Below are 26,368 nucleotides of genomic sequence, written 5' to 3' on the forward strand. Positions count from 1 at the left end.
TGGATGTAATTTAATACATCGGCTAGGCAACAAATCCCGGGAAAAAGTTAGTATGTACGGTGGAATAAAAATGTTGATAAGCCTACTGCAGGTGGTATTCCCAGGCGGTCTCCCATGCAAGTACTAACCATGCCCGATGCAGATTAACTTCAGTGATCGGACGAGAACTGGTGTATTCTGCATTGGTTTGGCAGTAGGCTGAATATTCGTCGCAATTGGATGTCATTTAATGCTTCGGCTAGGCAAAAAATAACGGGGGAAAAAAATAGTATGTACGGTGGAATAAAAATGTTGATACGCCTACTGCAGGTGGTATTCCCAGCCAGTCTCCCATGCAAGTACTAACCATGCCCGATGTAGATTAACTTCAGTGATCGGACGAGAACTGGTGTATTCTGCATTGGTTTGGAGGTAGGCTGAATATTCGAGGCAATTGGATGTAATTTAATGCTACGGCTAGGCAGAAAATCATAGGAAAAAGTTAGTATGTAATGTGGAATAAAAATGTTGATAAGCCTACTGCACGTGGTATTGCCAGCCGGTCTCCCATGCAAGTACTAACCACGCCCGATGCAGCTTAACTTCAGTGATCGGATTAGAACTGGTGTATTCTGCAATGGTTTGGCAGTAAGCTGAATATTCGTCGGAATTGGATGTCATTTATTGCTACGGCTAGGCAAAAAATCATGGGTAAAAGTTAGTATGTAATTTGGAATAAAAATGTTGATGAGCCTACTGCACGTGGTATTCCCATCCGGTCTTCCATGCAAGTACTAACCACACCAGATGCAGCTTAACTTCAGTGATCGGACAAGAACTGGTGTGTTCTGCAATGGTTTGACAGGAGGCTGAATATTCGTCAGAATTGCATGTCGTTTAACGCTTCGGCAAGGCAAAAAATCCCGGGAAAAAGTTGGTATGTACGGTGGAATGAAAATGTTGATAAGCCTACTGCACATGGTATTCCCAGCCGGTCTCCCATGCAAGTACTAAACACGCCCGATGCAGCTTAACTTCAGTGGTCGGACAAGAACTGGTGTATTCTGCAATGGTTTGGCAGTAGGCTGAATATTCGTCCGAATTGTATGTCATTTAATGCTTCGTCTAGGCAAAAAATCATGGGGAAAAAGTTAGTATGTAATGTGGAATAAAAATGTTGATGAGCCTACTGCACGTGGTATTCCCAGCCAGTCTCCCATGCAAGTACTAACCACACCCGATGCGGCTTAACTTCAGTGATCGGACGAGAACTGGTGTACTCTGCAATGGTTTGGCAGTAGGCTGAATATTCGTCGGAATTGGATGTAATTTAATACTTCGGCTAGGCAACAAATCCCGGGAAAAAGTTAGTATGTACGGTGGAATAAAAATGTTGATAAGCCTACTGCAGGTGGTATTCCCAGCCAGTCTCCCATGCAAGTACTGACCATGCCCGATGCAGATTAACTTCAGTGATCGGACGAGAACTGGTGTATTCTGCATTGGTTTGGCAGTAGGCTGAATATTCGTGGCAATTGGATGTAATTTAATGCTACGGCTAGGCAGAAAATCATAGGAAAAAGTTAGCATGTAATGTGGAATAAAAATGTTGATGAGCCTTCTTCACGTGGTATTGCCAGCCGGTCTCCCATGCAAGTACTAACCACGCCCGATGCAGCTTAACTTCAGTGATCGGATTAGAACTGGTGTATTCTGCAATGGTTTGGCAGTAAGCTGAATATTCGTCGGAATTGGATGTCATTTATTGCTACGGCTAGGCAAAAAATCATGGGTAAAAGTTAGTATGTAATTTGGAATAAAAATGTTGATGAGCCTACTGCACGTGGTATTCCCATCCGGTCTCCCATGCAAGTACTAACCACACCAGATGCAGCTTAACTTCAGTGATCGGACAAGAACTGGTGTGTTCTGCAATGGTTTGACAGGAGGCTGAATATTCGTCAGAATTGCATGTCGTTTAACGCTTCGGCAAGGCAAAAAATCCCGGGAAAAAGTTGGTATGTACGGTGGAATGAAAATGTTGATAAGCCTACTTCATGGTATTCCCAGCCGGTCTCCCATGCAAGTACTAAACACGCCCGATGCAGCTTAACTTCAGTGATCGGACAAGAACTGGTGTATTCTGCAATGGTTTGGCAGTAGGCTTGATATTCGTCGGAATTGGATGTAATTTAATACTTCGTCTAGGCAAAAAATCATGGGAAAAAGTTAGCATGTAATGTGGAATAAAAATGTTGATGAGCCTACTGTACGTGGTATTCCCAGTAGGTCTCCCGTGCAAGAAATAACCACGCCCGATGCGGCTTAACTTCAGTTATCGGACGAGAACTGGTGTACTCTGCAATAGTTTGGCAGTAGGCTGAATATTCGTCGGAATTGGATGTAATTTAATACTTCGGCTAGGCAACAAATCCCGGGAAAAAGTTAGTATGTACGGTGGAATAAAAATGTTGACAAGCCTACTGCAGGTGGTATTCCCAGCCAGTCTTCCATGCAAGTACTAACCACGTCCAATGCAGCTTAACTTCAGTGATCCGACGAGAAATGGTGTATTCTGCAATAGTTTGGCAGTAGGCTGAATATTCGTCGGAATTGCATGTCGTTTAACGCTTCGGCAAGGCAAAAAATCCCGGGAAAAAGTTGGTATGTACGGTGGAATGAAAATGTTGATAAGCCTACTGCACATGGTAATCCCAGCCAGTCTCCCATGCAAGTACTAAACACGCCCGATGCAGCTTAACTTCAGTGGTCGGACGAGAACTGGTGTATTCTGCAATGGTTTGGCAGTAGGCTGAATATTCGTCCGAATTGTATGTCATTAATGCTTCGTCTAGGCAAAAAATCATGGGAAAAAGTTAGTATGTAATGCGGAATGAGAATGTTGATGAGCCTACTGCACGTGGTATTCCCAGTAGGTCTCCCGTGCAAGAACTAACCACACCCGATGCGGCTTAACTTCAGTGATCGGACTAGAACTGGTGTACTCTGCAATGGTTTGGCAGTAGGCTGAATATTCGTCGGAATTGAATGTAATTTAATACTTCGGCTAGGCAACAAATCCCGGGAAAAAGTTAGTATGTACGGTGGAATAAAAATGTTGACAAGCCTACTGCAGGTGGTATTCCCAGCCAGTCTTCCATGCAAGTACTAACTACGTCCAATGCAGCTTAACTTCAGTGATCCGACGAGAAATGGTGTATTCTGCAATAGTTTGGCAGTAGGCTGAATATTCGTCGGAATTGTATGTCATTTAAAAATACGGCTAGGCAAAAACAAAAAATTGGGTAATAGTTAGTATGCAATGTGGAATAAAAATGTTGATGAGCCTACTGCACGTGGTATTCCCAGCCGGTGTCCCATGCAAGTACTAACCACGCCCGATGCAGCTTAACTTCATTGATCGGACAAGAACTGGTGTGTTCTGCAATGGTTTGGCAGTAGGCTTGATATTCGTCGGAATTGGATGTAATTTAATACTTCGGCTAGGCAAAAAATCAAGGGAAAAAGTTAGTATGTAAGGTGGAATAAAAATGTTGATGAGCCTAATGCACTTGGTATTCCCAACCAGTATCCCATGCAAGTATTAACCACGCCTGATGCAGCTTAACTTCAGTGATCGGACGAGAACTGGTGTATTCTGCAATGGTTTGGCAGTAGGCTGGATATTCGTCGGAATTGGATGTAATTTAATACTTCGGCTAGGCAAAAAATCCCAGGAAAAAGTTAGTATGTACGGTGGAATAAAAATTTTGATGAGCCTAATGCACGTGGTATTCCCAACCGGTCTCCCATGATTGTACTAACTACGCCTGATGCAGCTTAACTTCAGTGATCCGACGAGAACTGGTGTATTCTGCAATGGTTTTGCAGTAGGCTGAATATTCGTCAGAATTGGATGTCATTTAATGCTACGGCTAGGCAAAAAATCATGGGTAAAAGTTAGTATGTAATGTGGAATAAAAATGTTGATGAGCCTACTGCACGTGGTATTTCCAGCCGGTCTCCCATGCAAGTACTAACTACGCCCAATGCCGCTTAACTTCAGTGATCGGACAAGAACTGGTGTGTTCTGCAATGGTTTGACAGTAGGCTGAATATTTGTCAGAATTGCATGTCGTTTAACGCTTCGGTAAGGCAAAAAATCCCGGGAAAAAGTTGGTATGTACGGTGGAATAAAAATGTTGATAAGCCTACTGCACATTGTATTCCCAGCCGGTCTCCCATGCAAGTACTAACCACGCCCGATGCAGCTTAACTTCAGTGATCGGACGAGAACTGGTGTATTCTGCAATAGTTTGGCAGTAGGCTGGATATTCGTCGGAATTGGATGTAATTTAATACTTCGGCTAGGCAAGAAATCCCGGGAAAAAGTTAGTATGTACGGTGGAATAAAAATGTTGATTAGCCTAATGCACGTGGTATTCCCAGCCGGTCTCCCATGCAAGTACTAACCACGCCCGATGCAGCTTAACATCAGTGATCGGACGAGAACTGCTGTATTCTGCAATAAAAATGTTCATCAGCCTACTGCACGTGGTATTCCCAGCCGGTCTCCCATGCAAGTACTAACCACGGCCGATGCAGCTTAACTTCAGTGATCGGACGAGAACTGTTGTATTCTGCAATAAAAATGTTCATCAGCCTACTGCACGTGGTATTCCCAGCCGGTCTCCCATGCAAGTACTAACCACGCCCGATGCAGCTTAACTTCAGTGATCGGACGAGAACTGGTGTATTCTGCAATGGTTTGGCAGTAGGCTGAATATTCGTCGGAATTGGATGTCATTTAATGCTACGGCTAGGCAAAAAATCACAGGAAAAAGTTAGTATGTAATGTGGAATAAAAATGTTGATGAGCCTAATGCACGTGGCATTCCCATTTAAGTAATTACCATGTCCAATGCAGCTTAACTTCAGTGATCGGACGAGAACTGGTGTGTTCTGCAATGGTTTGGCAGTAGGCTGAATTTTCGTCAGAATTGCATGTCGTTTAACGCTTTGGCTAGGCAAAAAATCCCGTGAAAATTTTGGTATGTACGGTGGAATAAAAATGTTGATAAGCCTACTGCACATGGTATTCCCAACCGGCCTCCCATGCAAGTACTAACCACGGCAGATGCAGCTTAACTTCAGTGATCGGACGAGAACTGGTGTGTTCTGCAATAGTTTGGCAGTAGGTTGAATATTCGTCCGAATTGTATGTCATTTAATGCTACTGCTAGGCTAAAAATCATAGGAAAAAGTTACTATATAATGTGGAATACAAATGTTTATGAGCCTACTGCACATGGTATTCCAGCCGGTCTCCCATGCAAGTACTAACCACGCCCAATGTAGCTTAACTTCAGTGATCCGACGAGAAATGGTGTATTCTGCAATGGTTTGGCAGTAGGCTGAATATTCGTCGGAATTGGATGTCATTTAATGCTACGGCTAGGCAAAAAAAAATATTTGGTAAAACTTAGTATGAAATGTGGAATAAAAATGTTGATGAGCCTACTGCACGTGGTATTCCCAGCCGGTCTTGCGTGCAAAAACTAACCACGCCCGATGCGGCTTAACGTCAGTGATCGGACGAGAACTGGTGTATTCTGCAATAAAAATGTTGATGAGCCTACTGCACGTGGTATTCCCAGCCGGTCTCCCATGCAAGTACTAACCACGCCCGATGCAGCTTAACTTCAGTGATCGGACGAGAACTGGTGAATTCTGCAATTGGTTGGCAGTAGGCTGAATATTCATCGGAATTGGATGTGGTTTATGCTTCGGCTATGCAAAAAATCCCGCGAAAAAGTTAGTATGTACGGTGGAATAAAAATGTTGATGATCCTACAGCATGTGGTATTCTCCTCCAGTCTCCCATGCAAGTACTAACCACGTCCAGTGGGCTTATCTTCAGTGATCGGAGGAGAACTGGTGTTTTCTGCATTGGTTTAGCAGTAGGCTGAATATTCGTCGGAATTGGATGTCATTTAATGCTACGGCTAGGCAAAAAATCATAGGAAAAAGTTAGTATGTAATGTGGAATAAAAATGTTGATGAGCCTACTGCACGTGGTATTCCCAGCCGGTCTCCCATGCAAGTACTAACCACGCCCGATGCAGCTTAACTTCAGTGATCGGACAAGAACTGGTGTGTTCTGCAATGGTTTGACAGTAGGCTGGATATTCGTCGGAATTGGAATTGGATGTAATTTTATACTTCTGCTAGGCAAAAAATCCCGGGAAAAAGTTAGTATGTACGGTGGAATAAAAATGTTGATGAGCCTAATGCACGTGGTATTCCCAACCAGTCTCCCATGCAAGTACTAATCACGCCCGATGCAGCTTAACTTCAGTGATCGGACGAGAACTGGTGTATTCTGCAATAAAAATGTTCATCAGCCTACTGCACGTGGTATTCCCAGCCGGTCTCCCATGCAAGTACTAACCACGCCCGATGCAGAATAACTTCAGTGATCAGACGAGAACTGGTGTATTCTGCATTGGTTTGGCAGTAGGCTGAATAAACATCGGAATTGGATGTCATTTAATGCTACGGCTAGGCAAACAATCCCGGGAAAAAGTTGGTATGTACGGTGGAATAAAAATGTTGATGAGCTAACTACACATGGTATTCCCAACCAGTCTCCCATGCAAGTACTAACCACGCCCGATGCAGCTTAACTTCAGTGATCGGACGAGAAATGGTGTATTCTGCAATAAAAATGTTCATCAGCCTACTGCACGTGGTATTCCCAGCCGGTCTCTCATGCAAGTACTAACCACGCCCGATTCAGCTTAACTTCAGTAATCGGACGAGAACTTGTGTATTCTGCATTGGTTTGGCAGTAGGCTGAATATTCGTCGGAATTGGATGTCATTTAATGCTACGGCTAGGCAAAAAATCATAGGAAAAAGTTAGTATGTAATGTGGAATAAAAATGTTGATGAGTCTACTGCACGTGGTATTCCCAGCCGGTCTTCCATGCTAGTACTAACCACGCCCCATGCAGCTTAACTTCAGTGATCGGACGAGAACTGGTGAATTCTGCAATTGGTTGGCAGTAGGCTGAATATTCGTCGGAATTGGATGTCGTTTATGCTTCGGCTATGCAAAAAATCCCGCGAAAAAGTTAGTATGTACGGTGGAATAAAAATGTTGATGATCCTACAGCATGTGGTATTCTCCTCCAGTCTCCCATGCAAGTACTAACCACGTCCAGTGGGCTTATCTTCAGTGATCGGAGGAGAACTGGTGTTTTCTGCAATGGTTTAGCAGTAGGCTGAATATTCGTCGGAATTGGATGTCATTTAATGCTCCGGCTAGGCAAAAAATCATAGGAAAAAGTTAGTATGTAATGTGGAATAAAAATGTTGATGAGCCTACTGCACGTGGTATTCCCAGCCGGTCTCCCATGCAAGTACTAACCACGCCCGATGCAGCTTAACTTCAGTGATCGGACAAGAACTGGTGTGTTCTGCAATGGTTTGACAGTAGGCTGGATATTCGTCGGAATTGGATGTAATTTTATACTTCTGCTAGGCAAAAAATCCCGAGAAAAAGTTAGTATGTACGGTGGAATAAAAATGTTGATGAGCCCAATGCACGTGGTATTCCCAACCAGTCTCCCATGCAAGTACTAATCACGCCCGATGCAGCTTAACTTCAGTGATCGGACGAGAACTGGTGTATTCTGCAATAAAAATGTTGATCAGCCTACTGCACGTGGTATTCCCAACCAGTCTCCCATGCAAGTACTAATCACGCCCGATGCAGCTTAACTTCAGTGATCTGACGCGAACTGGTGTATTCTGCATTGGTTTGGCAGTAGGCTGAATATTCGTCGGAATTGGATGTCATTTAATGCTACGGCTAGGCAAAAAATCCCGGGAAAAAGTTGGTATGTACGGTGGAATGAAAATGTTGATAAGCCTACTGCACATGGTAATCCCAGCCAGTCTCCCATGCAAGTACTAAACACGCCCGATGCAGCTTAACTTCAGTGGTCGGACGAGAACTGGTGTATTCTGCAATGGTTTGGCAGTAGGCTGAATATTCGTCCGAATTGTATGTCATTAATGCTTCGTCTAGGCAAAAAATCATGGGAAAAAGTTAGTATGTAATGCGGAATGAGAATGTTGATGAGCCTACTGCACGTGGTATTCCCAGTAGGTCTCCCGTGCAAGAACTAACCACACCCGATGCGGCTTAACTTCAGTGATCGGACTAGAACTGGTGTACTCTGCAATGGTTTGGCAGTAGGCTGAATATTCGTCGGAATTGAATGTAATTTAATACTTCGGCTAGGCAACAAATCCCGGGAAAAAGTTAGTATGTACGGTGTAATAAAAATGTTGACAAGCCTACTGCAGGTGGTATTCCCAGCCAGTCTTCCATGCAAGTACTAACTACGTCCAATGCAGCTTAACTTCAGTGATCCGACGAGAAATGGTGTATTCTGCAATAGTTTGGCAGTAGGCTGAATATTCGTCGGAATTGTATGTCATTTAAAAATACGGCTAGGCAAAAACAAAAAATTGGGTAATAGTTAGTATGCAATGTGGAATAAAAATGTTGATGAGCCTACTGCACGTGGTATTCCCAGCCGGTGTCCCATGCAAGTACTAACCACGCCCGATGCAGCTTAACTTCATTGATCGGACAAGAACTGGTGTGTTCTGCAATGGTTTGGCAGTAGGCTTGATATTCGTCGGAATTGGATGTAATTTAATACTTCGGCTAGGCAAAAAATCAAGGGAAAAAGTTAGTATGTAAGGTGGAATAAAAATGTTGATGAGCCTAATGCACTTGGTATTCCCAACCAGTATCCCATGCAAGTATTAACCACGCCTGATGCAGCTTAACTTCAGTGATCCGACGAGAACTGGTGTATTCTGCAATGGTTTTGCAGTAGGCTGAATATTCGTCAGAATTGGATGTCATTTAATGCTACGGCTAGGCAAAAAATCATGGGTAAAAGTTAGTATGTAATGTGGAATAAAAATGTTGATGAGCCTACTGCACGTGGTATTTCCAGCCGGTCTCCCATGCAAGTACTAACTACGCCCAATGCCGCTTAACTTCAGTGATCGGACAAGAACTGGTGTGTTCTGCAATGGTTTGACAGTAGGCTGAATATTTGTCAGAATTGCATGTCGTTTAACGCTTCGGTAAGGCAAAAAATCCCGGGAAAAAGTTGGTATGTACGGTGGAATAAAAATGTTGATAAGCCTACTGCACATTGTATTCCCAGCCGGTCTCCCATGCAAGTACTAACCACGCCCGATGCAGCTTAACTTCAGTGATCGGACGAGAACTGGTGTATTCTGCAATAGTTTGGCAGTAGGCTGGATATTCGTCGGAATTGGATGTAATTTAATACTTCGGCTAGGCAAGAAATCCCGGGAAAAAGTTAGTATGTACGGTGGAATAAAAATGTTGATTAGCCTAATGCACGTGGTATTCCCAGCCGGTCTCCCATGCAAGTACTAACCACGCCCGATGCAGCTTAACATCAGTGATCGGACGAGAACTGCTGTATTCTGCAATAAAAATGTTCATCAGCCTACTGCACGTGGTATTCCCAGCCGGTCTCCCATGCAAGTACTAACCACGGCCGATGCAGCTTAACTTCAGTGATCGGACGAGAACTGTTGTATTCTGCAATAAAAATGTTCATCAGCCTACTGCACGTGGTATTCCCAGCCGGTCTCCCATGCAAGTACTAACCACGCCCGATGCAGCTTAACTTCAGTGATCAGACGAGAACTGGTGTATTCTGCAATGGTTTGGCAGTAGGCTGAATATTCGTCGGAATTCGATGTCATTTAATGCTACGGCTAGGCAAAAAATCACAGGAAAAAGTTAGTATGTAATGTGGAATAAAAATGTTGATGAGCCTAATGCACGTGGCATTCCCATTTAAGTAATTACCATGTCCAATGCAGCTTAACTTCAGTGATCGGACGAGAACTGGTGTGTTCTGCAATGGTTTGGCAGTAGGCTGAATTTTCGTCAGAATTGCATGTCGTTTAACGCTTTGGCTAGGCAAAAAATCCCGTGAAAATTTTGGTATGTACGGTGGAATACAAATGTTGATAAGCCTACTGCACATGGTATTCCCAACCGGCCTCCCATGCAAGTACTAACCACGGCAGATGCAGCTTAACTTCAGTGATCGGACGAGAACTGGTGTGTTCTGCAATAGTTTGGCAGTAGGTTGAATATTCGTCCGAATTGTATGTCATTTAATGCTACTGCTAGGCTAAAAATCATAGGAAAAAGTTACTATATAATGTGGAATACAAATGTTTATGAGCCTACTGCACATGGTATTCCAGCCGGTCTCCCATGCAAGTACTAACCACGCCCAATGTAGCTTAACTTCAGTGATCCGACGAGAAATGGTGTATTCTGCAATGGTTTGGCAGTAGGCTGAATATTCGTCGGAATTGGATGTCATTTAATGCTACGGCTAGGCAAAAAAAAATATTTGGTAAAACTTAGTATGAAATGTGGAATAAAAATGTTGATGAGCCTACTGCACGTGGTATTCCCAGCCGGTCTTGCGTGCAAAAACTAACCACGCCCGATGCGGCTTAACGTCAGTGATCGGACGAGAACTGGTGTAATCTGCAATAAAAATGTTGATGAGCCTACTGCACGTGGTATTCCCAGCCGGTCTCCCATGCAAGTACTAACCACGCCCGATGCAGCTTAACTTCAGTGATCGGACAAGAACTGGTGTGTTCTGCAATGGTTTGACAGTAGGCTGGATATTCGTCGGAATTGGAATTGGATGTAATTTTATACTTCTGCTAGGCAAAAAATCCCGGGAAAAAGTTAGTATGTACGGTGGAATAAAAATGTTGATGAGCCTAATGCACGTGGTATTCCCAACCAGTCTCCCATGCAAGTACTAATCACGCCCGATGCAGCTTAACTTCAGTGATCGGACGAGAACTGGTGTATTCTGCAATAAAAATGTTCATCAGCCTACTGCACGTGGTATTCCCAGCCGGTCTCCCATGCAAGTACTAACCACGCCCGATGCAGAATAACTTCAGTGATCAGACGAGAACTGGTGTATTCTGCATTGGTTTGGCAGTAGGCTGAATAAACGTCGGAATTGGATGTCATTTAATGCTACGGCTAGGCAAACAATCCCGGGAAAAAGTTGGTATGTACGGTGGAATAAAAATGTTGATGAGCTAACTACACATGGTATTCCCAACCAGTCTCCCATGCAAGTACTAACCACGCCCGATGCAGCTTAACTTCAGTGATCGGACGAGAAATGGTGTATTCTGCAATAAAAATGTTCATCAGCCTACTGCACGTGGTATTCCCAGCCGGTCTCTCATGCAAGTACTAACCACGCCCGATTCAGCTTAACTTCAGTGATCGGACGAGAACTTGTGTATTCTGCATTGGTTTGGCAGTAGGCTGAATATTCGTCGGAATTGGATGTCATTTAATGCTACGGCTAGGCAAAAAATCATAGGAAAAAGTTAGTATGTAATGTGGAATAAAAATGTTGATGAGTCTACTGCACGTGGTATTCCCAGCCGGTCTTCCATGCTAGTACTAACCACGCCCCATGCAGCTTAACTTCAGTGATCGGACGAGAACTGGTGAATTCTGCAATTGGTTGGCAGTAGGCTGAATATTCGTCGGAATTGGATGTCGTTTATGCTTCGGCTATGCAAAAAATCCCGCGAAAAAGTTAGTATGTACGGTGGAATAAAAATGTTGATGATCCTACAGCATGTGGTATTCTCCTCCAGTCTCCCATGCAAGTACTAACCACGTCCAGTGGGCTTATCTTCAGTGATCGGAGGAGAACTGGTGTTTTCTGCAATGGTTTAGCAGTAGGCTGAATATTCGTCGGAATTGGATGTCATTTAATGCTCCGGCTAGGCAAAAAATCATAGGAAAAAGTTAGTATGTAATGTGGAATAAAAATGTTGATGAGCCTACTGCACGTGGTATTCCCAGCCGGTCTCCCATGCAAGTACTAACCACGCCCGATGCAGCTTAACTTCAGTGATCGGACAAGAACTGGTGTGTTCTGCAATGGTTTGACAGTAGGCTGGATATTCGTCGGAATTGGATGTAATTTTATACTTCTGCTAGGCAAAAAATCCCGAGAAAAAGTTAGTATGTACGGTGGAATAAAAATGTTGATGAGCCCAATGCACGTGGTATTCCCAACCAGTCTCCCATGCAAGTACTAATCACGCCCGATGCAGCTTAACTTCAGTGATCGGACGAGAACTGGTGTATTCTGCAATAAAAATGTTGATCAGCCTACTGCACGTGGTATTCCCAACCAGTCTCCCATGCAAGTACTAATCACGCCCGATGCAGCTTAACTTCAGTGATCTGACGCGAACTGGTGTATTCTGCATTGGTTTGGCAGTAGGCTGAATATTCGTCGGAATTGGATGTCATTTAATGCTACGGCTAGGCAAAAAATCATGGGTAAAAGTTAGTATGTAATGTGTAATAAAAATGTTGATGAGCCTACTGCACGTGGTATACCCAGCCGATCTCCCATGCAAGTACTAACGACGCCAGATGCAGCTTAACTTCAGTGATCGGACAAGAACTGGTATGTTCTGCAATGGATGGACAGTAGGCTGAATATTCGTCAGAATTGCATGTCGTTTAACGCTTCGGTAAGGCAAAAAAGCGCGGGAAAACGTTGGTTTGTACGGTGGAATAACAATGTCGATGAGCCTACTGCACATGGTATTCCCAGCCGGTCTCCCATGCAAGTACTAACCACGCCCAATGCAGCTTAACTTCAGTGATTGGACGAGAACTGGTGTATTCTGCAATGGTTTGGCAGTAGGCTGAATATTCGTCCGAATTGTATGTCATTTAATGCTTCGTCTAGGCAAAAAATCTTGGGAAAAAGTTGGTATGTAATGTGGAATAAAAATGTTGAAGAGCCTACTGCACGTGGTTTTCCCAGCCGGTCTTGCGTGCAAGAACTAACCACGCCCGATGCGGCTTAACGTCAGTGATCGGACGAGAACTGGTGTATTCTGCAATAAAAATGTTCATCAGCCTACTGCACGTGGTATTCCCAGCCGGTCTCCCATGCAAGTACTAACCATGCCCGATGCAGCTTAACTTCAGTAATTGGACGAGAACTGGCGTATTCTGCAATGGTTTGGCAGTAGGCTGAATATTCGTCGGAATTGGATGTCATTTAATGCTACGGCTAGGCAAAAAATCATAGGAAAAAGTTAGTATGTAATGTGGAATAAAAATGTTGATGAGCCTACTGCACGTGGTATTCCCTGCCGGTCTCCCATGCAAGTACTAACCACGCCCGATGCAACTTAACTTCAGTGATCGGACGAGAACTGGTGAATTCTGCAATTGGTTGGCAGTAGGCTGAATATTCGTCGGAATTGGATGTGGTTTATGCTTCGGCTATACACAAAATCCCGCGAAAAAGTTAGTATGTACGGTGGAATAAAAATGTTGATGATCCTACAGCATGTGGTATTCTCCTCCAGTCTCCCATGCAAGTACTAACCACGTCCAGTGGGCTTATCTTCAGTGATCGGAGGAGAACTGGTGTTTTCTGCAATGGTTTAGCAGTAGGCTGAATATTCGTCAGAATTGTATGTCATTTAATGCTACGGCTAGGCAAAAAATCATAGGAAAAGTTAGTATGTAATGTGCAATAAAAATGTTGATGAGCCTACTGCACGTGGTATTCCCAGCCGGTCTCCCATGCAAGTACTAATCACGCCCGATGCAGCTTAACTTCAGTGATCGGACGAGAACTGGTGTATTCTGCAATAAAAATGTTCATCAGCCTACTGCACGTGGTATTCCCAGCCGGTCTCCCATGCAAGTACTAACCACGCCCGATGCAGAATAACTTCAGTGATCGGACGAGAACTGGTGTATTCTGCATTGGTTTGGCAGTAGGCTGAATATACGTCGGAATTGAATGTCATTTAATGCTACGGCTAGGCAAAAAATGCCGGGAAAAAGTTGGTATGTACGGTGGAATAAAAATGTTGATAAGCTAACTACACATGGTATTCCCAACCGGTCTCCCATGCAAGTACTAACCACGCCCGATGCAGCTTAACTTCAGTGATCGGACGAGAACTGGTGTATTCTGCAATGGTTTGGCAGTAGGCTGGATATTCGTCAGAATTGGATGTCATTTAATGCTACGGCTAGGCAAAAAATGCCGGGAAAAAGTTGGTATGTACGGTGGAATAAAAATGTTGATAAGCTAACTACACATGGTATTCCCAACCGGTCTCCCATGCAAGTACTAACCACGCCCGATGCAGCTTAACTTCAGTGATCGGACGAGAAATGGTGTATTCTGCAATAAAAATGTTCATCAGCCTACTGCACGTGGTATTCCCAGCCGGTCTCTCATGCAAGTACTAACCACGCCCGATTCAGCTTAACTTCAGTGATCGGACGAGAACTTGTGTATTCTGCATTGGTTTGGCAGTAGGCTGAATATTCGTCGGAATTGGATGTCATTTAATGCTACGGCTAGGCAAAAAATCATAGGAAAAAGTTAGTATGTAATGTGGAATAAAAATGTTGATGAGTCTACTGCACGTGGTATTCCCAGCCGGTCTTCCATGCTAGTACTAACCACGCCCCATGCAGCTTAACTTCTGTGATCCAACGAGAACTGATGTATTCTGCAATGGTTTTGCAGTGGGCTGAATATTCGTCGGAATTGGATGTCATTTAATGCTACGGCTAGGCAAAAAATCATGGGTAAAAGTTAGTAGGTAATGTGGAATAAAAATGTTGATGAGCCTACTGCACGTGGTATTCCCAGCCGGTCTCCCATGCAAGTACTAACCACGCCCGATGCAGCTTAACTTCAGTGATCGGACAAGAACTGGTGTGTTCTGCAATGGTTTGACAGTAGGCTGGATATTCGTCGGAATTGGATGTAATTTTATACTTCTGCTAGGCAAAAAATCCCGGGAAAAAGTTAGTATGTACGGTGGAATAAAAATGTTGATGAGCCTAATGCACGTGGTATTCCCAACCAGTCTCCCATGCAAGTACTAATCACGCCCGATGCAGCTTAACTTCAGTGATCGGACGAGAACTGGTGTATTCTGCAATAAAAATGTTCATCAGCCTACTGCACGTGGTATTCCCAGCCGGTCTCTCATGCAAGTACTAACCACGCCCGATGCAGCTTAACTTCAGTGATCGGACGAGAACTTGTGTATTCTGCATTGGTTTGGCAGTAGGCTGAATATTCGTCGGAATTGGATGTCATTTAATGCTACGGCTAGGCAAAAAATCATAGGAAAAAGTTAGTATGTAATGTGGAATAAAAATGTTGATGAGCCTACTGCACGTGGTATTCCCAGCCGGTCTTCCATGCTAGTACTAACCACGCCCCATGCAGCTTAACTTCAGTGATCCAACGAGAACTGGTGTATTCTGCAATGGTTTTGCAGTGGGCTGAATATTCGTCGGAATTGGATGTCATTTAATGCTACGGCTAGGCAAAAAATCATGGGTAAAAGTTAGTATGTAATGTGGAATAAAAATGTTGATGAGCCTACTGCACGTGGTATTCCCAGCCGGTTTCCCATGCTAGTACTAACCACACCCGATGCAGCTTAACTTCAGTGATCGGACAAGAACTGGTGTATTCTGCAATGGTTTGACAGTTGGCTGAATATTCGTCAGAATTGCATGTCGTTTAACGCTTCGGCTAGGCAAAAAATCCCCGGAAAAAGTTGGCATGTACGGTGGAATAAAAATGTTAAGAAGCCTACTGCACATGGTATTCCCAGCCGGTCTCCCATGCAAGTACTAACCAAGCCTGATGCAGCTTAACTTCAGTGATCAGACGAGAACTGGTGTATTCTGCAAAGGTTAGACAGTAAGCTGTATATTCGTCGGAATTGGATGTAATTTAATACTTCGGCTAGGCAAAAAATCCCGGGAAAACGTTAGTATGTAATGTGGAATAAAAATGTTGATGAGCCGACTGAACGTGGTATTCCCAGCCGGTCTCCCATGCAAGAACTAACCACGCCCGATGCGCCTTAACTTCAGTGATCGGATGAGAACTGGTGTATTCTGCAATGGTTTGGCAGTAGGCTGAATATTTGTCGGAATTGGATTTCAATCAATGCTTCGGCTTGGCAAAAAATCACGGAGGAAAAAAGATAGTATGTACGGTGGAATAAAAATGTTGAGAAGCCTACTGCATGTGGTATTCCCAGCAGGTCTCCCATGCAAGTACTAACCACGCCCGATGCAGCTTAACTTCACAGATCGGACGAGAACTGGTGTATTCTACAATGGTTTGGCAGTAGGCTGAATATTCGTCGGAATTGGATGTAATTTAATACTTCGGCTAGGCAACAAATCCCGGGAAAAAGTTAGTATGTACGGTGGAATAAAAATGTTGATGAGCCTAATGCACGTGGTATTCCCAGCCGGTCTCCCATGCAAGTACTAACCACGCCCGATGCAGCTTAACTTCAGTGATCGGACGAGAACTGGTGTATTCTGCAATGGTTTGGCAGTAGGCTGAATATTCGTCCGAATTGTATGTCATTTAATGCTTCGTCTAGGCAAAAAATCATAGGAAAAAGTTAGTATGTAATGTGGAATAAAAATGTTGATGAGCCTACAGCACGTGGTATTCCCAGCCGGTCTCCCGTGCAAGAACTAACCACGCCCTATGCGGCTTAACTTCAGTGATCGGACGAGAACTGGTGTATTCTGCAATAAAAATGTTCATCTGCCTACAGCACGCGGTATTCCCAGCCGGTCTCCCATGCAAGTACTAACCAAGCCTGATGCAGCTTAACTTCAGTGATCGGACGAGAACTGGTGTATTCTGCAATGGTTTGGCAGTAGGCTGAATATTCGTCCGAATTGTATGTCATTTAATGCTTCGTCTAGGCAAAAAATCATAGGAAAAAGTTAGTATGTAATGTGGAATAAAAATGTTGATGAGCCTACAGCACGTGGTATTCCCAGCCGGTCTCCCGTGCAAGAACTAACCACGCCCTATGCGGCTTAACTTCAGTGATCGGACGAGAACTGGTGTATTCTGCAATAAAAATGTTCATCTGCCTACAGCACGCGGTATTCCCAGCCGGTCTCCCATGCAAGTACTAACCAAGCCTGATGCAGCTTAACTTCAGTGATCGGACGAGAACTGGTGTATTCTGCAATGGTTTGGCAGTAGGCTGAATATTCGACGGAATTGGATGTCATTTAATGCTACGGCTAGGCAAAACATCATCGGAAAAAGTTAGTATGTAATGTGGAATAAAAATGTTGATGAGCCTACTGCACGTGGCATTCCCAGCCGGTCTCCCATTCAAGTACTTACCACGTCCGATGCAGCTTAACTTCAGTGATCGGACGAGAACTGGGGTGTTATGCAATGGTTTGGCAGTAGGCTGAGTATTCGTCAGAATTGGATGTCGTTTAACGCTTCGGCTCGGCAAAAAATCGCGGGAAAATGTTGGTATGTACGGTGGAATAAAAATGTTGATAACCTAATGCACGTGGTATTCCCAGCCGGTCTCCCATGCAAGTACTAACCACGCCAGATGCAGCTTAACTTCAGTGATCGGACGAGAACTGGTGTATTTTTTTTTCGCTTTTATTAAAAGACTGACCCACTGGACAGCCTTGTTAAAAAGACATATTGCACATTCTGTTATTCTTATTGAATATAAAGTTTACATAACTATGACATGAGTTTTTATAAAAACAGTATTAATTATAACACACATTAGCGCTTGTTCCGTTGGTTAAATTCCCGGATTAATAATAAACGTTCATAGGAATACAATGTCAAATTGTGGTGCAAATCCTATCGACGATGGAAAACGTGGAATGAGGCTGAGCGTGATAGCTGTTGGTTTGTAATTCGCTAGTAGTACCTTGAGGGCACCCTTCATAACCCAGAGCGATTACAGTAATTGTAATTAGTAATAACAGTAATAAAAATAAGTAAACTCTGTACAGATTCCGATGATTGAATTCCCGGATTATAAATAAACGTTCATAGGAATACAATGTCAAATTGTGGTGCAAATCCTATCGACGATGGAAACGTGGAATCGGCATGTTGTAACCATTAATAATACATGTTGAATTTCGCGTCTGAGGTTGTGCATTGTGGGTAAGCTATGTGATGTTTACTTCGTATCCCAGAGTATCGACATGTTTCACTATGTGAGTGTCTTGGAAGAGACACTGGAATTGTAACAGATCATCATGATGCAAAAAGCGATCTTATTCAAATTTAAGCTTAGCTTTTAGCTTATACTTAAAATATGGAATGAGCTGCATTGTTTTACTGTGCTTTCGCTGAAACAGATGCCGTGCATTAATGGAGTATTTTCCCAGACCTATTAGAAAATTTATGACCGCCCATTCGTATTTGTCCGATTTATCAAGGAAACCAAAAATAATTAATTCTTGCTTATTTGCACTAGAAATTCCTCCACAAATTTTGACGATAATACTGAACACGTATGTCCATAATTCCTGTACTGTTGTACATTCAGTGAACGCGTGCAAAATACTATCGTTGTCAGACGTGCAGAAATTACATAAAGGGCTGTCTATAATTTTGGCATTATATAGGGTAGCGTTTGTTACAAGTGAATTATGAACAATAAGATATTCTAGGCCACAAATAATATTTTCTTTTATGCCTCCGTATATATTTTTCCAAATTCTGTCTAAGTGAACATTTGGAAATTTCTCAGCCCAATAATTAATGCAAGCTGGCTTAAATAATTGTGGAGAGCTGGATTTCTGACACGAGCGAACAAGGGCAGTTAGTTGTTTAGTTGTCATTTGCATAATATCGATACTATTTGTTTCTATTTGCAATGTGGCAGAAAATGTGTCGCGCTCGTTCGAGCAGGCATTCTCAAAACAATATTGTAACCAATCACGTGGTAATGATTTTAGAAGAACTCTGTATTTATCATAAACCTGTCCCTGTCCACTCGCTTCAGAAGTTGATGTTGCAGTTACAAGCTCTGAAATAGCAGAAAATGGTAGAAAACCCGGTATAACTTCATATGTCAGGTCCTTAACCTGAACAATCCTGGCGTTAATAAAGTCTTGAAAAAATAATGACTTGTTCTTGTGAACAATAAAAGGGTTACAGAATAATGGCTCGTACATTATTTGGTATGAAGGTTCAGGTTGACTACGGTTGCCGTTGGCGACAATTCCCCATGCCTTGAGAATTTCAGCATAGAATGGCGGAATATCCAATATTTTATTATTATCGAAATTAATCTTCAGGATACTTTTGCCAAGTTGCAAGTTTCTGTACTTATTCAAGTAGAATAACATTAAGTGTTTAAATTTATGTTGTGAATCGGCGTTCATGAGTTTTTTAAGCCATTTTAAACGAAACGCCATTTGTTTAAATTCTATATTTACAAGATTGTGCCCGCCTTCAGAGATAGGACCCGTGATCACTTGGTATTTTATTTGATGCCTCTTGTTACTCCAAAAGAAATCTACAATACTGTTTTTAATTTTCGCTGTGTAATATTCGGGCATGCTCGAAACAGATAACGTGTACCACAGGGTCGATGAAACCAAGGCATTAGCAACAAGTGTTTTGCCGCGGAAAGTTAATTTCCGGTGACTCCACCTTTTTAAAATGTGAAGGCATTTGTTTACCCTGTTTTCCCAGTTTTGACCTTGCACTGAGCTTTTATTATTTCCCATTACAATACCTAGGATAGTTATGGCGTCGGTACAACACTTGAAAGGATAGGGACTCTCTGAACGGTTTTTATTACTGCCGATCATGAGATATTCTGACTTATCGATATTTAGTTTAGCACCCGACGCTTTTTCGTATCGTTGCATTATGTCAAGTGTGTGGTCAACAGATCGGTCATCCCTAATTGTGAGAGTGGTGTCGTCTGCGTGCTGGTAAACTAAAGAAGTGTCAATTGAACCGGGAAATTTGATACCATGTATATCAGTACAAGCTTTGATGGCAGCATTTAATGGTTCAGCGGATAGCACAAATAGAATTGCAGAGATTGGGCAGCCTTGTCTAATTCCACGAGTAACAGGAAACAAATCCGAAACAAACCCGTTTGACTTAACACAACTTTGAGCATTGTTATAGAGCACATTAATCCAATTAATAAAGACGGGTCCGAAATTGAAGGCATTCAGCACGTTATTAAGATACATGTGTTCAACACGATCAAAAGCTTTTAACTGATCTAATTTAAGAATGACACCTGCTTTGTTTGTTTCGTTAACATAATTAATTACGTCGCTTATACAAAGTACGTTATCCGCTATGTCTCTTCCCGGTATGCAACACGTTTGGTCAACGGATATGATAGACGAAATTACATTACGCAAACGACAAGCCAGTGTTTTAGAAAGAATTTTGTAGTCCACGTTCATTAGGCTAATTGGGCGCCAGTTTTTCAACATTCTTTTGTCGCGACCCAGTTTGGGGACGAGTGTGATAACTGCTTTTTGCATGCTGGGAGGGAGAAGACCTGATTCTAGCGATAGATTGTAAATATTCATGAGATCCTGTCCTATTATGTCCCAAAAATGCTTATACCAGGCTGCTGTGAGGCCGTCAGTACCGGGGCTTTTATTGTTGTCCATGCAAGTAAGGGATTGATAAATCTCGTTTAAGCAAAGGGGTTTGTCACACGCAAGATTGTCATCCGTGGTCAATTTATCTGTAAGAAATCTTATGAAATTATCAATATCCGATTGTAGAGGGGGAACTTTCCGGTATAGGTTTGAGTAAAATAATGCGGTTTCTGCTAGAATATTGTCGCTGGTATTTAGTGTATTACCATTATCAGTTATTAAAGTTTTCATACTTTTCTGATCTTGGCGTGATTTTTCTAAGTTGAAGAAAAATTTTGTACTTTTTTCTCCCTCCTCGAAAAACCGCACCTTGCTCCTAATTATAGCGCCGTCGATCTTACGCTGGATGTGTAATTCTAGTTCATTTTCTAATTGTTTTAGTTTTGTTATATCATAATTACTGTATTTTCCTGCCTTCTTATACTCAAACTTGATTTGTTTTTCTAGCTTCTTTTTAGATTTTTTGTTTAATTTGCTTTTATTTTTGGCGAATTTAATTGCGTGTTTTCGAATGCCACTTTTGATGGTTTCCCACCACTCGATTTTATTTTGTTCATAGAGTTCGAGATTTTTAGACTGAGCAATTAATTGTTTGACTTCGCAGTCATAAGTACCGTCATCGAGAAGTGCGTTATTAAACTTCCAAGTACCCGGTCCTCGAGAAACATTTTCAAAGTTCATCGCGTATTTAATAGCGTCATGGTCGCTGTAAGGAAAAGCTAGTATTTCGGTTGAAATGCAGTAATGTAGATTATTTGTTTCTAAAAGGGCGTAATCAATTCGACTTTGGTATTGCCTCCATGTGAACTGTGTCACGTGAAGATGCTGATAGCGCCATACATCTACAAAGTTATTGTTGCACATATTTTTTTGGAGATGCCTACGTGACAGATCATTGTCTGTACGAATAGTTACTGAATTGTCTTTTGATGGCATTTGTTTGCAGTTAAAATCGCCGATATATATATTCACAGCATTTCTGTCAACATACTGCTCAAGACTGTCGAAAAAATTACAGCGGCCTCTGACGTTATTTGGCGCGTAAACGTTGACAATGTTTACTAAACGATCATCAATATCACAAGAGAGCTGTAAAACACGCCCTTGATGGTCTAAATTAGTTTTATGAACATTGATTCCAGATGTTTTACTAACTAGGCAACACACACCCCGCCTCCCATGGGGCGCTATGCAGTTGTTAAAATATACATCAAAATCATTTTGAAAATAAGATACAAACTTAGCTACATTATCATCGGACCAAAATGTCTCTTGAATACATACTAAATCATAGTGACGTATCTTGAAGAGATGTAGTGAGTTCTTTATCATGACTGGGTTGCATAATCCGTTCACGTTGATTGAGGTGATAATTACCATGATTGTTATGATGTAACAGGTCATTTTGGTTGTCCTGAATCTTCCATGTTACCGTCTTCGTTCTGATCCTCGGGCATGGTATTTGCAGTGTCTTTGGTTCTGAATGCGTTCCTCGCCTTTTCAGTATTAGGTTTTGGAGTGAGTTTCTTACGTCTGTTGATTGTATCGGTGCAAGTGGAGTCCGATGAGGAGTCGTGATGCCGTTTGTTGCATAATTTACCTCCGATTTGAGGTTATTTTGCAATGGCTCCATTATCCGGGGGTTGTGTTGTTGTAAAACAGGTTAGGTCGAGTGCTAAATGTTCATTGTTTTCAGTCTTGTCATCTGTATTTTCGTTGGACATGTAGTCGGAATCGGCAATGGTGTCAGGCGGAGTCTGGTCGTTGTCGTTATGAACATCATCAGAAATACTAGAGCCCGGCTTATTAGATTCCAAGACAGGGGCTTCACGCTTCTGATTAAGTGGTGTATCACAATCACGTGAAATGTGACCAAATTGACCACATGTGAAGCATTTCTGTGATCTACATTTGCGCTCAGTATGGCCTTGTTTATGGCATAAATTGCATTCGTACGTCGGGCATTGGTGAATTATATGCTCATCACTGAGGCAATGGTTACACACCTTTCTTTGGTTGTTGTGGATTAATTTCACATAATGTCCATTTTCCTCAAACTTGACAGCGTACGGTAGAGATTTGATTTGGGCCGGAAATTCAACTCGTACAAAACGAATACCATTTTCAACAGTTGGAGCTTCTTTAAAGAATTAGTGAATCACAGGGCTGCGAATCATGCAACCAAAGTGTGTGAGTTTATCAATAACAGCGTCGTCGTGGATATAGAGTGGTAGATTTAGAAATGAGACAGTAGTGAAGTGTCTGGAGATACCTCGGACCTCAACCTCGCTATCTCTAATAGAAATACCTTGCTCCAATAGTAGCTCAGTAGATTCAGGCGATTTCATTGTCAATTGCCAGATCCCATCAATATTCATGCACCCGATCACAGATCCCTTTGATGCTGCTAATTCAACTGACGATATTACTTCTAGAGCGGTATAGTTGTCGTCGATCAGGATGACAGTGTTTGCCATAGTCACAGTATGTCTCACACTCGGCGAGGCGGCCAACTTGGCCGACAACCCAGCCTGAACAGAATATCTGAACAGGCTGGCAGTAGCTTTCCCAGAGCACGATTACACTAAATTCTGTGCTGAGTAGTAGGAGAAACAGCTGTTCATAAAATTCCGAAAAATATAGACGTTGGATGCATTACACACGCAAGGATGACAACGGATTTCAGAAGCACCGGTCTGAGGCGTCCATCTTGGACGAGAACTGGTGTATTCTGCAATAGTTTGGCAGTAGGCTGAATATTCGTCCGAATTGTATGTCATTTAATGCTTCGTCTAGGCACAAAATCATGGGAAAAAGTTAGTATGTAATGTGGAATAAAAATGTTGATGAGCCTACTGCACGTGGTATTCCCAGCCGGTCTCCCATGCAAGTAGTAACCACGCCCGATGCAGCTTAACTTCAGTGATCGGACGAGAACTGGTGAATTATGCAATGGGTTGGCAGTAAGCTGAATATTCGTCGGAATTGGATATCGTTTATGCTTCGGCTATGCAAAAAATCCCGCGAAAAAGTTAGTATGTACGGTGGAATAAAAATGTTGATGATCCTACTGCAGGTGGTATTCTCAGCCGGTTTCCCATGCAAGTACTAACCACGTCCAGTGGGCTTAACTTCAGTGATCAGAGGAGAACTGGTGTATTCTGCAATGGTTTGTCATGATGCTGAATATTCGTCGGAATTTGATGTAATTTAATACTTCGGATAGGCAAAAAATCCCGGGAAAAAGTTAGAATGTACGGTGGAATAAAAATGTTGATGAGCCTAATGCACATGGTATTCCCAGCCGGTCTCCCATGAAAGTACTAACCACGCCCGATGCAGCTTAACTTCAGCGATCGGACGAGAACTGGTGTATTCTGCAATGGTTTGGCAGTAGGCTGAATATTCGTTCGAATTGTATGTCATTTAATGCTTCGTCTAGGCAAAAAATCATCGGAAAAATTTAGTATGTAATGTGGAATAAAAATGTTGATGAGCCTACTGCACGTGGTATTCCCAGCCGGTCTCCCGTGCAAGAACTAACCATGCCCGATGCGGCTTAACTTCAGTGAACGGACGAGAACTGGTGTATTCTGCAATACAATTGTTCATCAGCCTACTGCACGTGGTATTCTCAGCCGGTCTCCCATGCAAGTACTAACCACGCCCGATGCAGCTTAAATTCAGTGATCGAACGGGAACTGGTGTGTTCGGCAATGGTTTGACAGTAGGCTGGATATTCGTTAGAATTGCATGTCGTTTAACGCCTCGGCTAGGCAAAACATCCGGGGGAAAAATTTGGCATGTACGGAGGAATAAAAATGTAGATAAGCCTACTACACGTGGTATTCCCACCCGCTCTCCCGTGCAAGTATTAATCACGCCCGATGCAGCTTAACTTCACAGATCGGACGAGAACTGGTGTATTCTGCAATGGTTTGGCAGTAGTCAGAATATTCGTCGGAATTGGATGTAATTTAATACTTCGGCTAGGCAAAAAATCCCGGGAAAACATTAGTATGTAATGTGGAATAAAAATGTTGATGAGCCGACTGAACGTGGTATTCCCAGCCGGTCTCCCATGCAAGAACTAACCACGCCCGATGCGCCTTAACTTCAGTGATCGGACGAGAACTGGTGTATTCTGCAATGGTTTGGCAATAGGCTGAACATGTGTCGGAATTGGATTTCAATCAATGCTTCGGCTAGGCAAAAAATCACGGGGGAAAATAGATAGTATGTACGGTGGAATAAAAATGTTGATAAGCCTACTGCTCGTGGTATTCCCAGCCGGTCTCCCATGTAAGTACTAACCATGCATGATGCAGATTAACTTCAGTGATCGGACGATAACTGCTGTATTCTGCATTGGTTTGGCAATAGGCTGAATATTCGTCGGAATTGGGTGTAATTAATCCTCTTTCTCCCAAGGGGTATCTCCGTAGGTCTCCCAAAGCGTAATTTTATGTAATCCGTGATATGCCCGAGTGGTTTTGAGGCTCCTGCCCGACATAAAAAATGCGTATTGGGTTACAAGGTCAATTGCTTTTTAATGACCTGTGGTAAACTGATACTGCAGGAACATTACACTTGGTTGGCCCTAACTACTGTAGTGCTCCATCTGGATAGCCTGTACTACCATAAATTACCGCTTGGATAGCTGTGAGTGTTTGACAACTACTTAAATAAACTACTTGGCTGACCGTGAATACCATAGGATGCATGAGGGGTTTTCACCAACTACTAAAATATGCTGTTTGGCTGGCAGTAACTACCATGGGACAACTTTCAGATAACTGATACTACAAATATATCATATTTGCCTGCCCCATGTTCAAGTAGCTTCGCAATGGCTCTGACAGAATGCATATATTTTTGGTTAGGCTCTACATTATGACATCTAATTACCTGCAAAACACAGTACTGCAGGGGCTCTACAAACGTATAATTGTGTATAGTAGTGATATATATCTTGTATTCTGAGGCTTTATCTTCTATGCTGCAATAATAAAAAAAAACATGGTAAGCTTACATGTCATGTACATGTCTTCTCAGTCTCCTATCAAGACCCTCCACCCTGGGGCCCAATAATCTGTTCTTCAGACTTTTCTGATTCCTCCTCTTCTTCTTCCCCTTGTTCCAACTCTGCCGCCTCCTCTGCCACCTCTGACTGCTGTACCATCACTCCTGCCATGATCCCATCTTTTTCTGGACTCTTGAAGATCATTTTCACTGGTCTGTGTTGTCTTGGGTCTGTCTGGGCAACCTGTGGCCACATGGTGGTAGGGCAGAAAACAGCCCTTGCATAGGTTGATGCTACACTCCTGACATCTGAACACAGTCGATACAGGGCAACCTTTCCTTGTTTTTCTCCCTAACTGAATGCACCATCTGCAGGATGAGCCACGGGAGCGCTGACTATGTACTAAATGGTGGTTTTTGAATGAGCTGATCACAGGTTCAGAATTTCTGGTATGCTGTTTTCGGGATGAAAAACCACCAACCAGTGCCATGCCAACTTCAATTTGGAAGGCTTTGTGCATTTTCTTTGGATCCACTGATTCTTTGTACAGGATCCAGCTGTTGCATATAGCAGTATCCAGAAGGTAGAAAAAAATATACTTCCACCATTTCTTTGACTGACGCTGGGCTGTATAATAGGACCTGAGTTGGTTTGACTTGTCAACTCCACCCATGTACAGATTGTAGTCATAAATTG

General features: G+C 42.8%; 1 non-coding gene and 62 pseudogenes across 1 annotated transcript; all 63 read right to left on the reverse strand.

The window, feature by feature from the left end:
• Nucleotides 1–79: 79 nt before the first annotated feature.
• On the reverse strand, nucleotides 80–199 carry LOC146727090 (5S ribosomal RNA; annotated as a pseudogene).
• A 314-nt stretch (nucleotides 200–513) lies between these two features.
• Nucleotides 514–633, reverse strand: LOC146727091 (5S ribosomal RNA; annotated as a pseudogene).
• Nucleotides 634–729: 96 nt separating this feature from the next.
• On the reverse strand, nucleotides 730–849 carry LOC146727092 (5S ribosomal RNA; annotated as a pseudogene).
• Nucleotides 850–945: 96 nt separating this feature from the next.
• Nucleotides 946–1,065, reverse strand: LOC146727093 (5S ribosomal RNA; annotated as a pseudogene).
• Nucleotides 1,066–1,162: 97 nt separating this feature from the next.
• Nucleotides 1,163–1,282, reverse strand: LOC146727094 (5S ribosomal RNA; annotated as a pseudogene).
• Nucleotides 1,283–1,378: 96 nt separating this feature from the next.
• Nucleotides 1,379–1,498, reverse strand: LOC146727095 (5S ribosomal RNA; annotated as a pseudogene).
• A 96-nt stretch (nucleotides 1,499–1,594) lies between these two features.
• On the reverse strand, nucleotides 1,595–1,714 carry LOC146727096 (5S ribosomal RNA; annotated as a pseudogene).
• Nucleotides 1,715–1,810: 96 nt separating this feature from the next.
• Nucleotides 1,811–1,930, reverse strand: LOC146727097 (5S ribosomal RNA; annotated as a pseudogene).
• Nucleotides 1,931–2,026: 96 nt separating this feature from the next.
• Nucleotides 2,027–2,144, reverse strand: LOC146727098 (5S ribosomal RNA; annotated as a pseudogene).
• Nucleotides 2,145–2,672: 528 nt separating this feature from the next.
• On the reverse strand, nucleotides 2,673–2,792 carry LOC146727099 (5S ribosomal RNA; annotated as a pseudogene).
• Nucleotides 2,793–2,887: 95 nt separating this feature from the next.
• LOC146727100 (5S ribosomal RNA) lies at nucleotides 2,888–3,007 on the reverse strand (annotated as a pseudogene).
• Nucleotides 3,008–3,323: 316 nt separating this feature from the next.
• Nucleotides 3,324–3,443, reverse strand: LOC146727101 (5S ribosomal RNA; annotated as a pseudogene).
• A 96-nt stretch (nucleotides 3,444–3,539) lies between these two features.
• Nucleotides 3,540–3,659, reverse strand: LOC146727102 (5S ribosomal RNA; annotated as a pseudogene).
• A 96-nt stretch (nucleotides 3,660–3,755) lies between these two features.
• Nucleotides 3,756–3,875, reverse strand: LOC146727103 (5S ribosomal RNA; annotated as a pseudogene).
• A 96-nt stretch (nucleotides 3,876–3,971) lies between these two features.
• Nucleotides 3,972–4,091, reverse strand: LOC146727104 (5S ribosomal RNA; annotated as a pseudogene).
• A 96-nt stretch (nucleotides 4,092–4,187) lies between these two features.
• On the reverse strand, nucleotides 4,188–4,307 carry LOC146727105 (5S ribosomal RNA; annotated as a pseudogene).
• Nucleotides 4,308–4,639: 332 nt separating this feature from the next.
• LOC146727106 (5S ribosomal RNA) lies at nucleotides 4,640–4,759 on the reverse strand. The gene has a single exon (XR_014928638.1). It is a non-coding gene; the product is annotated as a 5S ribosomal RNA (ribosomal RNA).
• A 300-nt stretch (nucleotides 4,760–5,059) lies between these two features.
• LOC146727107 (5S ribosomal RNA) lies at nucleotides 5,060–5,179 on the reverse strand (annotated as a pseudogene).
• Nucleotides 5,180–5,275: 96 nt separating this feature from the next.
• Nucleotides 5,276–5,394, reverse strand: LOC146727108 (5S ribosomal RNA; annotated as a pseudogene).
• A 217-nt stretch (nucleotides 5,395–5,611) lies between these two features.
• Nucleotides 5,612–5,731, reverse strand: LOC146727109 (5S ribosomal RNA; annotated as a pseudogene).
• A 310-nt stretch (nucleotides 5,732–6,041) lies between these two features.
• LOC146727110 (5S ribosomal RNA) lies at nucleotides 6,042–6,161 on the reverse strand (annotated as a pseudogene).
• Nucleotides 6,162–6,381: 220 nt separating this feature from the next.
• LOC146727111 (5S ribosomal RNA) lies at nucleotides 6,382–6,501 on the reverse strand (annotated as a pseudogene).
• A 214-nt stretch (nucleotides 6,502–6,715) lies between these two features.
• LOC146727112 (5S ribosomal RNA) lies at nucleotides 6,716–6,835 on the reverse strand (annotated as a pseudogene).
• A 96-nt stretch (nucleotides 6,836–6,931) lies between these two features.
• Nucleotides 6,932–7,051, reverse strand: LOC146727113 (5S ribosomal RNA; annotated as a pseudogene).
• A 310-nt stretch (nucleotides 7,052–7,361) lies between these two features.
• Nucleotides 7,362–7,481, reverse strand: LOC146727114 (5S ribosomal RNA; annotated as a pseudogene).
• A 214-nt stretch (nucleotides 7,482–7,695) lies between these two features.
• Nucleotides 7,696–7,815, reverse strand: LOC146727115 (5S ribosomal RNA; annotated as a pseudogene).
• A 96-nt stretch (nucleotides 7,816–7,911) lies between these two features.
• LOC146727116 (5S ribosomal RNA) lies at nucleotides 7,912–8,031 on the reverse strand (annotated as a pseudogene).
• A 95-nt stretch (nucleotides 8,032–8,126) lies between these two features.
• On the reverse strand, nucleotides 8,127–8,246 carry LOC146727117 (5S ribosomal RNA; annotated as a pseudogene).
• A 316-nt stretch (nucleotides 8,247–8,562) lies between these two features.
• Nucleotides 8,563–8,682, reverse strand: LOC146727118 (5S ribosomal RNA; annotated as a pseudogene).
• Nucleotides 8,683–8,994: 312 nt separating this feature from the next.
• Nucleotides 8,995–9,114, reverse strand: LOC146727119 (5S ribosomal RNA; annotated as a pseudogene).
• Nucleotides 9,115–9,210: 96 nt separating this feature from the next.
• On the reverse strand, nucleotides 9,211–9,330 carry LOC146727120 (5S ribosomal RNA; annotated as a pseudogene).
• A 332-nt stretch (nucleotides 9,331–9,662) lies between these two features.
• On the reverse strand, nucleotides 9,663–9,782 carry LOC146727121 (5S ribosomal RNA; annotated as a pseudogene).
• A 300-nt stretch (nucleotides 9,783–10,082) lies between these two features.
• LOC146727122 (5S ribosomal RNA) lies at nucleotides 10,083–10,202 on the reverse strand (annotated as a pseudogene).
• A 96-nt stretch (nucleotides 10,203–10,298) lies between these two features.
• On the reverse strand, nucleotides 10,299–10,417 carry LOC146727123 (5S ribosomal RNA; annotated as a pseudogene).
• A 217-nt stretch (nucleotides 10,418–10,634) lies between these two features.
• On the reverse strand, nucleotides 10,635–10,754 carry LOC146727124 (5S ribosomal RNA; annotated as a pseudogene).
• Nucleotides 10,755–10,974: 220 nt separating this feature from the next.
• Nucleotides 10,975–11,094, reverse strand: LOC146727125 (5S ribosomal RNA; annotated as a pseudogene).
• Nucleotides 11,095–11,308: 214 nt separating this feature from the next.
• Nucleotides 11,309–11,428, reverse strand: LOC146727126 (5S ribosomal RNA; annotated as a pseudogene).
• A 96-nt stretch (nucleotides 11,429–11,524) lies between these two features.
• Nucleotides 11,525–11,644, reverse strand: LOC146727127 (5S ribosomal RNA; annotated as a pseudogene).
• A 310-nt stretch (nucleotides 11,645–11,954) lies between these two features.
• LOC146727128 (5S ribosomal RNA) lies at nucleotides 11,955–12,074 on the reverse strand (annotated as a pseudogene).
• Nucleotides 12,075–12,288: 214 nt separating this feature from the next.
• LOC146727129 (5S ribosomal RNA) lies at nucleotides 12,289–12,408 on the reverse strand (annotated as a pseudogene).
• A 96-nt stretch (nucleotides 12,409–12,504) lies between these two features.
• Nucleotides 12,505–12,624, reverse strand: LOC146727130 (5S ribosomal RNA; annotated as a pseudogene).
• A 96-nt stretch (nucleotides 12,625–12,720) lies between these two features.
• On the reverse strand, nucleotides 12,721–12,840 carry LOC146727131 (5S ribosomal RNA; annotated as a pseudogene).
• Nucleotides 12,841–13,054: 214 nt separating this feature from the next.
• Nucleotides 13,055–13,174, reverse strand: LOC146727132 (5S ribosomal RNA; annotated as a pseudogene).
• Nucleotides 13,175–13,270: 96 nt separating this feature from the next.
• Nucleotides 13,271–13,390, reverse strand: LOC146727133 (5S ribosomal RNA; annotated as a pseudogene).
• A 427-nt stretch (nucleotides 13,391–13,817) lies between these two features.
• LOC146727134 (5S ribosomal RNA) lies at nucleotides 13,818–13,937 on the reverse strand (annotated as a pseudogene).
• A 96-nt stretch (nucleotides 13,938–14,033) lies between these two features.
• Nucleotides 14,034–14,153, reverse strand: LOC146727135 (5S ribosomal RNA; annotated as a pseudogene).
• Nucleotides 14,154–14,367: 214 nt separating this feature from the next.
• On the reverse strand, nucleotides 14,368–14,487 carry LOC146727136 (5S ribosomal RNA; annotated as a pseudogene).
• Nucleotides 14,488–14,583: 96 nt separating this feature from the next.
• LOC146727137 (5S ribosomal RNA) lies at nucleotides 14,584–14,703 on the reverse strand (annotated as a pseudogene).
• Nucleotides 14,704–14,799: 96 nt separating this feature from the next.
• On the reverse strand, nucleotides 14,800–14,919 carry LOC146727138 (5S ribosomal RNA; annotated as a pseudogene).
• Nucleotides 14,920–15,133: 214 nt separating this feature from the next.
• On the reverse strand, nucleotides 15,134–15,253 carry LOC146727139 (5S ribosomal RNA; annotated as a pseudogene).
• Nucleotides 15,254–15,349: 96 nt separating this feature from the next.
• Nucleotides 15,350–15,469, reverse strand: LOC146727140 (5S ribosomal RNA; annotated as a pseudogene).
• Nucleotides 15,470–15,565: 96 nt separating this feature from the next.
• On the reverse strand, nucleotides 15,566–15,685 carry LOC146727141 (5S ribosomal RNA; annotated as a pseudogene).
• Nucleotides 15,686–15,781: 96 nt separating this feature from the next.
• Nucleotides 15,782–15,901, reverse strand: LOC146727142 (5S ribosomal RNA; annotated as a pseudogene).
• A 96-nt stretch (nucleotides 15,902–15,997) lies between these two features.
• Nucleotides 15,998–16,117, reverse strand: LOC146727143 (5S ribosomal RNA; annotated as a pseudogene).
• Nucleotides 16,118–16,216: 99 nt separating this feature from the next.
• Nucleotides 16,217–16,336, reverse strand: LOC146727144 (5S ribosomal RNA; annotated as a pseudogene).
• Nucleotides 16,337–16,432: 96 nt separating this feature from the next.
• On the reverse strand, nucleotides 16,433–16,552 carry LOC146727145 (5S ribosomal RNA; annotated as a pseudogene).
• A 214-nt stretch (nucleotides 16,553–16,766) lies between these two features.
• LOC146727146 (5S ribosomal RNA) lies at nucleotides 16,767–16,886 on the reverse strand (annotated as a pseudogene).
• A 214-nt stretch (nucleotides 16,887–17,100) lies between these two features.
• LOC146727147 (5S ribosomal RNA) lies at nucleotides 17,101–17,220 on the reverse strand (annotated as a pseudogene).
• A 96-nt stretch (nucleotides 17,221–17,316) lies between these two features.
• On the reverse strand, nucleotides 17,317–17,436 carry LOC146727148 (5S ribosomal RNA; annotated as a pseudogene).
• A 6,062-nt stretch (nucleotides 17,437–23,498) lies between these two features.
• LOC146727149 (5S ribosomal RNA) lies at nucleotides 23,499–23,618 on the reverse strand (annotated as a pseudogene).
• A 310-nt stretch (nucleotides 23,619–23,928) lies between these two features.
• On the reverse strand, nucleotides 23,929–24,048 carry LOC144360081 (5S ribosomal RNA; annotated as a pseudogene).
• Nucleotides 24,049–24,262: 214 nt separating this feature from the next.
• On the reverse strand, nucleotides 24,263–24,382 carry LOC144360090 (5S ribosomal RNA; annotated as a pseudogene).
• A 313-nt stretch (nucleotides 24,383–24,695) lies between these two features.
• Nucleotides 24,696–24,815, reverse strand: LOC144360083 (5S ribosomal RNA; annotated as a pseudogene).
• Nucleotides 24,816–26,368: the final 1,553 nt, after the last annotated feature.

Source organism: Saccoglossus kowalevskii, unplaced genomic scaffold, assembly GCF_978046115.1.
Source record: "Saccoglossus kowalevskii unplaced genomic scaffold, keSacKowa6.1 SCAFFOLD_24, whole genome shotgun sequence".
Lineage (NCBI taxonomy): Eukaryota > Metazoa > Hemichordata > Enteropneusta > Harrimaniidae > Saccoglossus > Saccoglossus kowalevskii.